Consider the following 10,527-nt stretch of genomic DNA (forward strand, 5'->3'; position numbering starts at 1 on the left):
CTATCCCACATCTAACAGAGCGTAGAGACAAAGCTGGACTTTATGTATTTGGGGGAGTGTCTATTAGAATAATAAGGAGCTAACGGTTCATGCAGAATTACTCTCCTTACATAAACAATAACCATGCCAAAAAGGTTAGGGAAGAAGTCAAGGAGCAAACAGCATTTAATTTGTGAGAGTTTCCAGTGCTCCAAAAGCACAGAAGGAGCAGCTGCTTAAACATTACTTGCCCTTTGACTAATGGGCAAAAGCACTGAATGGGACTTAGATGTATAAGACTTAAACAAAAGTACTACTACACCACCACCATGGGAAAAAAACAAAAAACAAAAAACAAAAAAACTTTTCCAAAGTAGTTTGAAGTTATAATAAGAAAGAGACCACGGATGCAGAATTATCCATTGTTTTATTGTTTGAAAGTGTGGGGGTGGAAAAATAATTGTTCTTCTACTCTTCTAGTTTCTTGACTGAGAGTCCTCCTAATAAAAGACAGATTAACAGGAGAAAAAACAGTCAGCTGGCTGGTTAGTTCAATTGGTTAGAGCGTGGCGCTAATAACAAGAGAAAAAACAAACATAAGTTTAATAACAGGTATACCTCTGATATACATGGGAGATACTCAGGAAAACGGAGTAATTCTCCAAAATGGTCCAAGCCATCACCTTAAATACCTTCTTCAGCTAAACCAAAGATGTCGGAGGAAAGGGAAGGCCTGTCATGGAAGGTTACTGGGAAAAGCATAGTAAACAAAGATCAGGATGTTATGTAAATTCAGGTTGTTGCCTTACAGATATGAGCTTCTAGAGATTTAGTGATCCCTCCTCTTCGTGGTACAGCCAGGAAGACACTCTGACAAATGGTGAATTCTCTCGTAAATGTAAATGCCTCTTACAAAAGGGTAACTCTGAGTTTCTCCTGTGCCAGCTGTTTCTGAAAGATAATAAGCCTAAAATAATCCTCATGCCACAGCGGCATATTTTAGCTGGCATATTCTACTCCTCTTCAAAAGTAACTCTTTTTTCCTGTTCTGAGTCATCCCAGATTCAGACTTTTAGCAGGGTCCCCAAATAAAAATGTAAAGGGAAATGTTAGCCCTATTCTAAAACAATGAAAAATAAATTATCTGCCTTTGGGTATGCAGTTTGAATTGAAAATATTATTATGTCAATGAAGCTTAATTTGCTAAGCAAATGAAAAAGACTGATAAAGCACAGCAATGACTTTGGCTTTTCTTTTTTACTTCCTTTACTATTAACTATTTGCTACTTAGCAAATTTCGAGCCACTTACCTAGTGAAGAAGTATGCTCTGTTCTACTGATTGCAGGCTTATGTTTTAAGAACTGATTGTAAGTGGATGTATAAAATCATCATTTGGTTTGAGTTTAGAAGATATAGCCATAGCACATCTCCTTCCTGGGGGAGGGTGGGAATCAGAATCACAGCATAACCCTCCCCAAGGAAATACTCCTCTCATTTCCATTCAACTTTTCATCTTTTTTGTTTAATCTTTGATGTGGTAGGAGTTTAGGTCCCTTTTTGAAGAGTGCTGAAATTTATGTAGCATATTGTTTGGAATGTATTTCTTGAGTTTCTTGGTGCCTCAGATGAATTTTCTATTTTAACATCCCATTATGCACTTAATTACTTAATTAGTAAATACTTACTTGGTTTTTGTCCAAATTGAAAATTATTACTGGCCTATTACTGAGTTAAGATCCCTACTCAAATATATAGATTTTAAAAATCTTTTATAGATGTTACAAGTGACAAAAACTTAAGCTACTTAATACTAAATATAGAACTCATTACTTCATATTTGAAAACTATGTGAAAATACGGGTGGACCTGGCCTTAGAGTCCTGGTACTAGGACTCAAATGCTTTTACCTCTCTCATACCCATCTCTGCTTTCTTCCTTTGGCCAGGGCCCAAGGGGACAAGAGCACCTGGCTCAAGGGGGTTTCCCACCAGACCAGGTTTGGCCACTTGTCACTGACAAAATCCAAAGTAGAGAGATGAATGGCAGTGTAACAATAAAGGGATTATTTTAATAAGGCCAACACCAGGAAGACTGTGAATTAATGTCTCAAAGACTGCCTCCAAAGTGCTGAAAGTACTTCTAGGTTTATATAAGGAAAATGTTAGAGAAAAGTTGGTGGGTATTGTAGTTGGGTGGTAAAGGTCCTGTTGATCATTGTCTTGGGGTCCATCATGCAGGGTCATTATTGCTTGAGGAGGTAGTTTGAGTTCCCATCACGGGATGCTTTGCCTGCCGGGTCTTTTGTCCTAGTTAGATGATAAAGGGGAAAGATGAAGTTCAGATGTCCAGACTGAGGTTGAAATTGAGGTAGTTGAAGTCCTCGTTCATTTGTGAACATTTTTTTTCCTTTCTTTTTTTTCTTTTTTCATTTACTTCTCCATGAGTTTAGAACCATGGTCATTGGCTATTTCTGACTCATGCTTTCATAGATTTATGACCTCAAAGGAAAACAGGGTTTAGAAATTCTTAGGGAATCATTTTCATTGCCCATGCTTGGGTCACAGGTCCATCTCTTGGACCTATCACAGTGACCTAGAGAGGTTAGACGTTGTGAGTGGGCCACCTTAGACCATGAGCCCACACCTGAAACAAAATTTGTGGGAGATTATTTTAATAATGAGAGGAGGGGCACCTGGGTGGCTCAGTCAGCTGAGTGTCCAACTCTTGATTTCAGCTTAGGTCATGATCCCATGGTCATGAAATGGAGCCTTCCATCAAGCTCTGCATTGGATGTGGAGGCTGCTTGAGATATTCTCTCCCTCTCTCTCTCTCTCTCTCTCTCTCTTTCTCTCTCCCCCCCCCCCCAATACCTTGTTTGTAATCTCTCTTTAAAAAAAAAAGGGCAGGTGGGAGGCAGACATATAATAGTTGTTCATCCTATCATGAACAAAATACTATATGGGGGGAAATATGGGAGGAAAATAGAGTTAAGTTAGAGCAGAGCAGTTAAACTAAATGCACATAAGATTTTTCTTTTGGTTACTTAGAATATATATGCATATAATTTTAACAGTAAGGTTGGTAGTGAATTCAGGGGGATAGAGTGAAGTAATAGGAGATGTAGAGAGGAGAGATTGTGCATTACAGAAGAATTGAAAGAAATTTTGGTGATCTGAAAATTAACAGGTGAAGAGGGCATGGATTGGAGAGGTATCAAGTGAAAGGACTACAACAGAGACCTGGTTAGATAAATATGAGGTGATAAGGAGAGGAAAAGATCAAAGAGTGATATGGGTACAAGAATAGGGAAAGAAAAGGAATCAGAAAGTGCAATTTGTGGTGAGAAAATTAAACTGATATTATTATCATTATTTTTAAAATTTTTTTTAGAAATGTTTATTAATTTTTGAGAGACAGAGAGAGCATGAGTGGGGGAGGGGTGGAGAGCGAGGGAAACAGAATCGGAAGCAGCCTCCAGGCTCCAAGCTCTCACCACAGAGCCGGACGCGGGGCTTGAACTCATGAACCATGAGATCATGACCTGAGCCGAAGTTGGATGCTCAACCGACTGAGCCACCCAGACGCCCCTCATTAATAATAATAATATTAATATTATCTTTGGTTTGCTCTTTTTTCCAGACTAGAAGATTTTGGCTTTATAAGGAAGCGTATTGTAATTTGAGAATTGTGAGTAAAATTAATTTTAGATTTATAAGCACTTTTCCATGTGGTATGAACAAATATAATAAAATTCTCAAGGAACAGGCTATTTTTAGTCAGTGGAAGGTAGAACATTATTATTTTAAAACCATACAATACTTAACACATTGTAGAGAGAGAACAAAGCTGTCTCCAATAATGCATGAATGATCTGTATTATAGAAGTACTTTTCTGAGAGAACACTTGAAATACCATTTGGCTGTCCCTTCTCCCTAGTTTGCTTTGTATCCCATGGAGATGATCTGACCTTAAGCTTTTGTTAGCTTCAAAGAGAGCTCCGTGCTTGGCTCATCTCTGTGGGACTGAAGAAACACACCCTTGGTTAACAACAGGAACCAAATTGATTTTAATTTTGTGAATACTTTACTCTGATGTAGGAAATGTTATCTGGCCATCTCTGTGGTTTAGTGATTATAGGGGGGGGGGATTAGAGTTCAAAATACAAATGGACTCTGTAGATCTGGTATAGCTGTTAGGTCCAGAGGTAGAGGGTATTAGGTGGCCCTCTTGACAGCCATCTGCGATTATGTTAATAAACCTCCTGAGTGGACTTGTTCCACCTCAGTATACAGCCTGTCTTCTTCACGGTTTTCAGTGCTTATAATTCTGGAAAGGTACATTATGTCAATAATATCATTATCAATATTTAATCCTGGAATTATGAATGTTCTTTGGATATATCCAAAGAGCTTTCACTCAGAATTTCAGTGCATTATGTTAAATAGACATAAAACTATGTTCTTTTAGGAAATATATATTAGAGACTGAGATAATACAGTGGGTCAAATTATTACAGATTATTACAAATTACAAATTATTTTAGGCACAGGAAGCACTGTTTAAAACTGGTTCCAGTGCATGGTCTGATGCAGAAAGAGAGGATCTGGGAACTTCATTCACTGGAGGTTGAGAACTTCCTTCCTTTTTTTCCTGTGCCTTATGATTACCTAAGGGAGAAGTCCTTGAATTCCAGTGAATGAAACTTCCAGGTTCTTTCTTGCTGCATCAGAGCACCTACTGGACCCAGTTTTACAGAGGGGATCTGTAAGTGACGTGTGACATTTTCATTACTTGCACAAATAGAGGATAGGTTATAAAAATCTCTATTTTATATTCACATAATTGCAGGGCTTTTTCCAAACACCATGCCCCATAAACCATAGCTCCCAGGTTTATTTACCAGAGGCCAAGTCTCACAGTCAACATTTCATAGAAAAGTGCTCTCCTGTCAGTCAGTGCCATTACCTTACTTTCCAGAAGGGGTGATCCCTTGGTCAAGGGAAAGAATGAATGCCAGACCTGCTGCATAGCCATGTTTTTTCTACATACCTTCTAGGCAATGCGGATATAGAGATGAGTAAAACGATCCTTGCCCTCAAATATTTTTACAGTCTACAGAGAGGAACGCAAAACCAATACCACAGATAATAAATCTGAAACCCTAAACATGGTACATGGCATATAATAGATCTCTCAACAGATGGCAGTATTTTAAAAAATAGTATTAACAAGGCAATAGTGAAGCTATAACATGGTTTAATATTATGAGAAAGGTGAAGTCTCAGTGGATAATACAATTGGTCCAGTTTCAAGTTTATGTTTTCTGCTGACATTTACCAATTTTTCATGTGCCAGATACTATATGAGGATAAATAAGACAGCAGTCTCAGTTCCTGTGAACTTTCAGCCTTAGAGGAGGCATAGCCAGCTAAACAAATAATACACTATGACATTATGTTATGTGAAATAGGTCTGACAGAGGAAGACAAATACTGTTCCAATTTATGTGTATATATTCTCACTTATATGTGGAACCTAAAAAAGCTTGAACACAGAGATAGAGTAGAATGGTAGTTACCAGGGTTTGGGGATGTGGGCACTGGGGAGATGTTGGTCAAAGTATGCAAACTAACAGTTATAAGGAAAATAAGTTCTGGGGATCTAAGTTACAGTATAGGAACTGTAGTTCAGAACACTGTGTTATACTTGCAAGTTGTTAACAGAGTAGAACTTAAATATTAATGCCACACACACATACACACACACACACACACACACAAATGTAATTATGTGGGATGATGGAGGTGTCAAAAACATACATTATGATAAGGGTGCTTTAAAAAATCTATTGATTAGCTTTAGCAGAGCAGCAAATTTGGCTTCCAGAAATGCAGAATCAATGTACAAGTTAAATCTTTAGGGATGAACAATCACTTATTGAGTAAAGCAAGAAGATAAAGGCGTTTCAGGGAGAAGGAATAATATGGCCAAAGCATAATGGCATGGGGAGCTGTGAATACTTAAATTGGTTTTCCTTGGATGATGATGAGAGAAAACACTGGAAAAGTAGATTGGAGTCAGATGATAAATGGTGCCAGCAAGAATGAATTATAATAAAAATGACAAACATTGCTACTGAGTTTTGAGAAAGATGTTCCAGGTACAATATTATATACAAATGTTGTATCTTGGGTGATTATAGCATTTTAGGAAGACAGAATTAATATCTGGATTTTAAAAATGATAATCTAGTCCAACGGCTAATTAGATATGATGTTGGGATTTGCATCCAGAACTGAATTACTGAAAACCCATTCTATCTCTTTGATGTCTCCATGATTCTAGCTCCCATAGGCTTGGAGTTTGCACACTACCTTAACCTAATAGGGAAATAAGGAAACCACATAAGCAACAGTTAGTCCCCAACCAGAGACTATATCTGTATGGGTCTGCAATAGTGAGCTTGCTTGGAAATATGATATCAAAACAAGTTCACTACCGCTCCCTTGTCCTTTATGCCAAGGTTGCAACTCCTGGCCTCTGTCTTTTTTTTTTTTAATTTTTTAATGTTTATTTCTTTGTGAGAGAGACAGAGACAGAGTGTGAGTGGGGGAGGGGCAGAGAGGGAGGGAGACACCGAATCGGAAGCAGGCTCCAGGCTCTGAGCTGTCAGCACAGAGCCTGACATGGGGCCCGAACTCACAGACCATTAGATCATGACCCTAGCTGCAGTTGGATGCCCAACCAACTGAGTCACCCAGGCACCCCTGGCCTCTCTTTAACACAAAGTGTTTGACCACCTCCACCTTGAAGGTTTCGATAGGGAAATGAAAAGATTATTACTGAGTTTCAGAAAGATATATTGATCAAAAACTTGAAGGAAAATGGAAGTTTATAAAATATAGGTTTAGAGAAAATTATTAGAAGCCTGCTGTAAAAATTGACAAGAATGCGAAACAATACTATTTTTCCTGCTTAAGAGAATTCATAGCCAACTCCTACTGGCAATTCTAACCCAATAAAACAAGCAAAAGTGACTTGTTACAGCCAGCAGTTATATCTGGGTTACCATTATCCTTCACTGAATGATTCAACACTTAATGGAGGTGATTTTTGGTTGCTCAGAGAAGGGATTCTTCTGCAATTATATAGCTCTTTGCTGAGACTCAGCATTGTGTAGTCAAAAGTGTAAGGAGCAAAACACAGAATTCTTGCTGTGAAAATCACTTCTTCTAAAGAGATGCTTCATTGCCATATAATAGTTGGCACTGTGGTGCTTTTACTTTATGGAAATTGCCTTCCTGCCTGGGGCTCTTCATCCAAAAAGAAGTCACTTCTTTGGGTGACTGGGTGGCAGCTTTTATTTATCAATTATTCTGTAATAAATTACACTGTAGTCTACCTGATCGTGAATAAATTTTACTTCCTTTTTGACTATTAGCTATGTCAAATTCAGACTGAATGACAGACCACAATGTTTATGAAAACAGAGTATCTCTGCAGCTATATCGTTTATTAATGGTATGTTAGTAACAAAGAAGGATAGTTTGAGTTCTCTCATTCCAGGGGAAGAGCTCTATAACAAAGAAGTACCAAGTGGCTAAAAGTCACTTTTAGTTCGCATGACGTTTGATCCAAACATTTACCTAACACCTTCTTTGTCACTGTCACTTGCTCGTGACTCTGGATATTTCAATGAATATAGCAGTGTCTTTGAATTGCAAAATACAGCATAAAAGAAAGTTTTTCTAGAGTTGAGAATGTTCTTTGTATTCAGAGACATCTAATTGTTAACAAAAACAAAATTCAGTTGAGTAACTTTAAAGATCATCTTGGCATTATTTAATGATTCATGAATTGGGCAGCATCCCATCTAGCAAATAGAATGGAACTCTGAAATGCTGTACAAAATGGAAAAGACTTATAGGCACAAGGGGACAGGAACAAGGTAAGAGTGGATTACCTCACCTGTGTGGTCTGTCAAGCGGGTCACTACTGCTGACCAGGAAATTCCTAGTTGCCTGCTTTAAGGTTATACTCCAGGGAGAGATGGAAACTGCAGTTTCATTATGTATTAAGCCTTGTTTTGGTGATGTGAGGCCTAGTACAAGTGACTCCATTTTGGTCCTTAAAAAAAAAAAAAGTACATAGTAAATAAACCAATGGTGAAAAGGTGATGAACTTAAGAACATTCATAACACCTGCAGTGACCTCTATCCTAATTATTATTTTATCTATCTGTCTATCTATCTATCTATCCATCCATCCATCCATCCATCCATCTATCAGGAGCACATGCAGGGGAGGGACAGAGGGAGAGGGAGAGAGAGAATCTTAAGAAGGCTCCATGCCTAGTGTGGCACCTGGGACTCAATGTCACCACTGTGAGATCATGATCTGAGCCAAAATCAAGAGTTGGACACTTAACCGACTGACCCCCTCCCAATTATAAATTTATAGCCCAATAAGTTTGAAATCTTTCAGTTTTTCAATTATGATTTTCCTAAACTGAAATTAGAAAAACTAATAACTTGTGACTTTCCCATGAAGAGTCCCATGACTTTTACCTGTTAATTCTATGAATATCACTCTATAACTTGCCTTTTTTACCTAATAGAATGTCATAGATATATGATAGCATTTATGTAACAATGGATACATTATGTACTATATTATATATCATATATATTTCTACAGAAAAGTTTCTGGAAGTGTTCATACTTTTTTAATGTTTATTTTTGAGAGAGAGAGACAGAGAGATAGAGCACAAGTAGGGGAGAGACAGAGAGAGAGGGAGACACAGAATCCTTAGCAGGCTCCAGGCTCTGAGCTGTCAGCACAGAGCCCAATGTGGGACTCAAACTCAACAACTTTGAGATCAAGACCTGGGTCGGCATCAGACGCTTAACTGACTGAGCCACCCAGGCATCCCTGGAAGTATTCATACTTTAAGTGTTAGCCAGCAGTGGAGAACATGATGAAATGTGTGTAATCTTTAATCTAATTATTGTTATTAATTAACAAGCTAATTATTATATTTAATGTTCTATCTTTTAATACGTTTAATTATTTTTTGGACTTTTATAGGGATGCATTTTTATTATAAAATGAATAAAAACTAATTTATAAATGTATGCACTAAAATTTTAGTACATTTAAAAATGTTAATATTAGATTCAAGAGTCATAAGATTATTTTATATTCTTAACATATGAATTTAGGTAAACTGTATAACTTTACCCCCAGAAAATTATATCTAACTGGTTATCATACAAATAAAAGAAGTGATTCAGTTCAAAATGACATATAAGGCTGAAACTGCTCTCTTGTTCTTATTTCTTATTCATGGAAAACAAGTACAAAATATGAGTGGTAGGGATCTAGGTCATGGGCCCAGGATTCTGCATTAATTCATCTCATAAAAGTACAAAGGATGATCAATCAACTTTGTCGGCTCTAATTCCATCATCAGAGTGATGATGAGCTAAAGGAAATTATAAGCTATTTATAAATTTCTCTTAAGTACCTAGAAATATTACTTTGTATTTTATGATTTTAAAAGAATAGGATTGCTTTTTAGGAACTGTATAGTGGCAAGCTTAAAATTCCTGAAATACCTAGGTATTCATGCATCTGGTAGACTATTTGCAACAAAACTACTTATACCTTTTTTATGAATTTGAGTAAATAACATACCACTTCATCTCGACAATGATTATGCATCAGTGTTATTTCTTTAATATGCCTCAGATCTCAATGATTACGGTTGATTTTCTTTATTATGTTCCTCCTGAAAGTTACGAATTGACAAGAGGGATGTTTTTATGAACTCCAGATTTCAGGAGGGGTTGGGAAGTCTAAAGTTTAGTATATGGCTGTTAGCATTTTTAACCGATAAATTGCTTTAGGTTGTACCTTAGAGAAAACAAAAGGAAATATGAGGACAAAATAGAAGAGTTGAAAAAATTGTAAATATGTTGTAAAATAATGTAAGGACAGAAAATAAAAAATGAGATATTCCAAACTATGAACTGGTTATATTCATAATACAGCCTTGACCTCTCTGAAAGAGCATATCATCAGTGTCTCTGGTTTGTGTGCTTAATATTCACTAGAAGCTGTTAATGATAGTGGCCCTCCTAGTCACAATAAGATTCTTAAGTGCCATAGATGATTAAAGAAAAATAAAACCAAACTCAAGTACCAATTTTTGACTCATTCTTTAAAGCCTGCAAAATAACCTTATGTTAAGGTTAATGGTGTGTAACTTTTTCCAATTTATAAAAGTATCTTTTAGAGATAATGCCTCCATACAGAAGGTTTATAGGATATAATGATCTCTTGGTGTTTGCATGCTGACCTAATCTAATTTGTTCATTTTTCCATCATTAGTTCTTTTTGTAGATACTGGTAGTTTCCAAGACTCAGAGGGAGTTGAATATTTTAGTTCTCTCACAGCCTGGCTACCAGGTGCCTTGTGAGTAGGGCAGTCTTAGGCTGAAGTTCCCTAGATGAACAAAAGTTTAGTTGCCATCAGATGTACACA

This window comes from Panthera uncia, chromosome A2 (genome assembly GCF_023721935.1).
Source record: "Panthera uncia isolate 11264 chromosome A2, Puncia_PCG_1.0, whole genome shotgun sequence".
NCBI classification, from domain to species: Eukaryota; Metazoa; Chordata; class Mammalia; order Carnivora; family Felidae; genus Panthera; species Panthera uncia.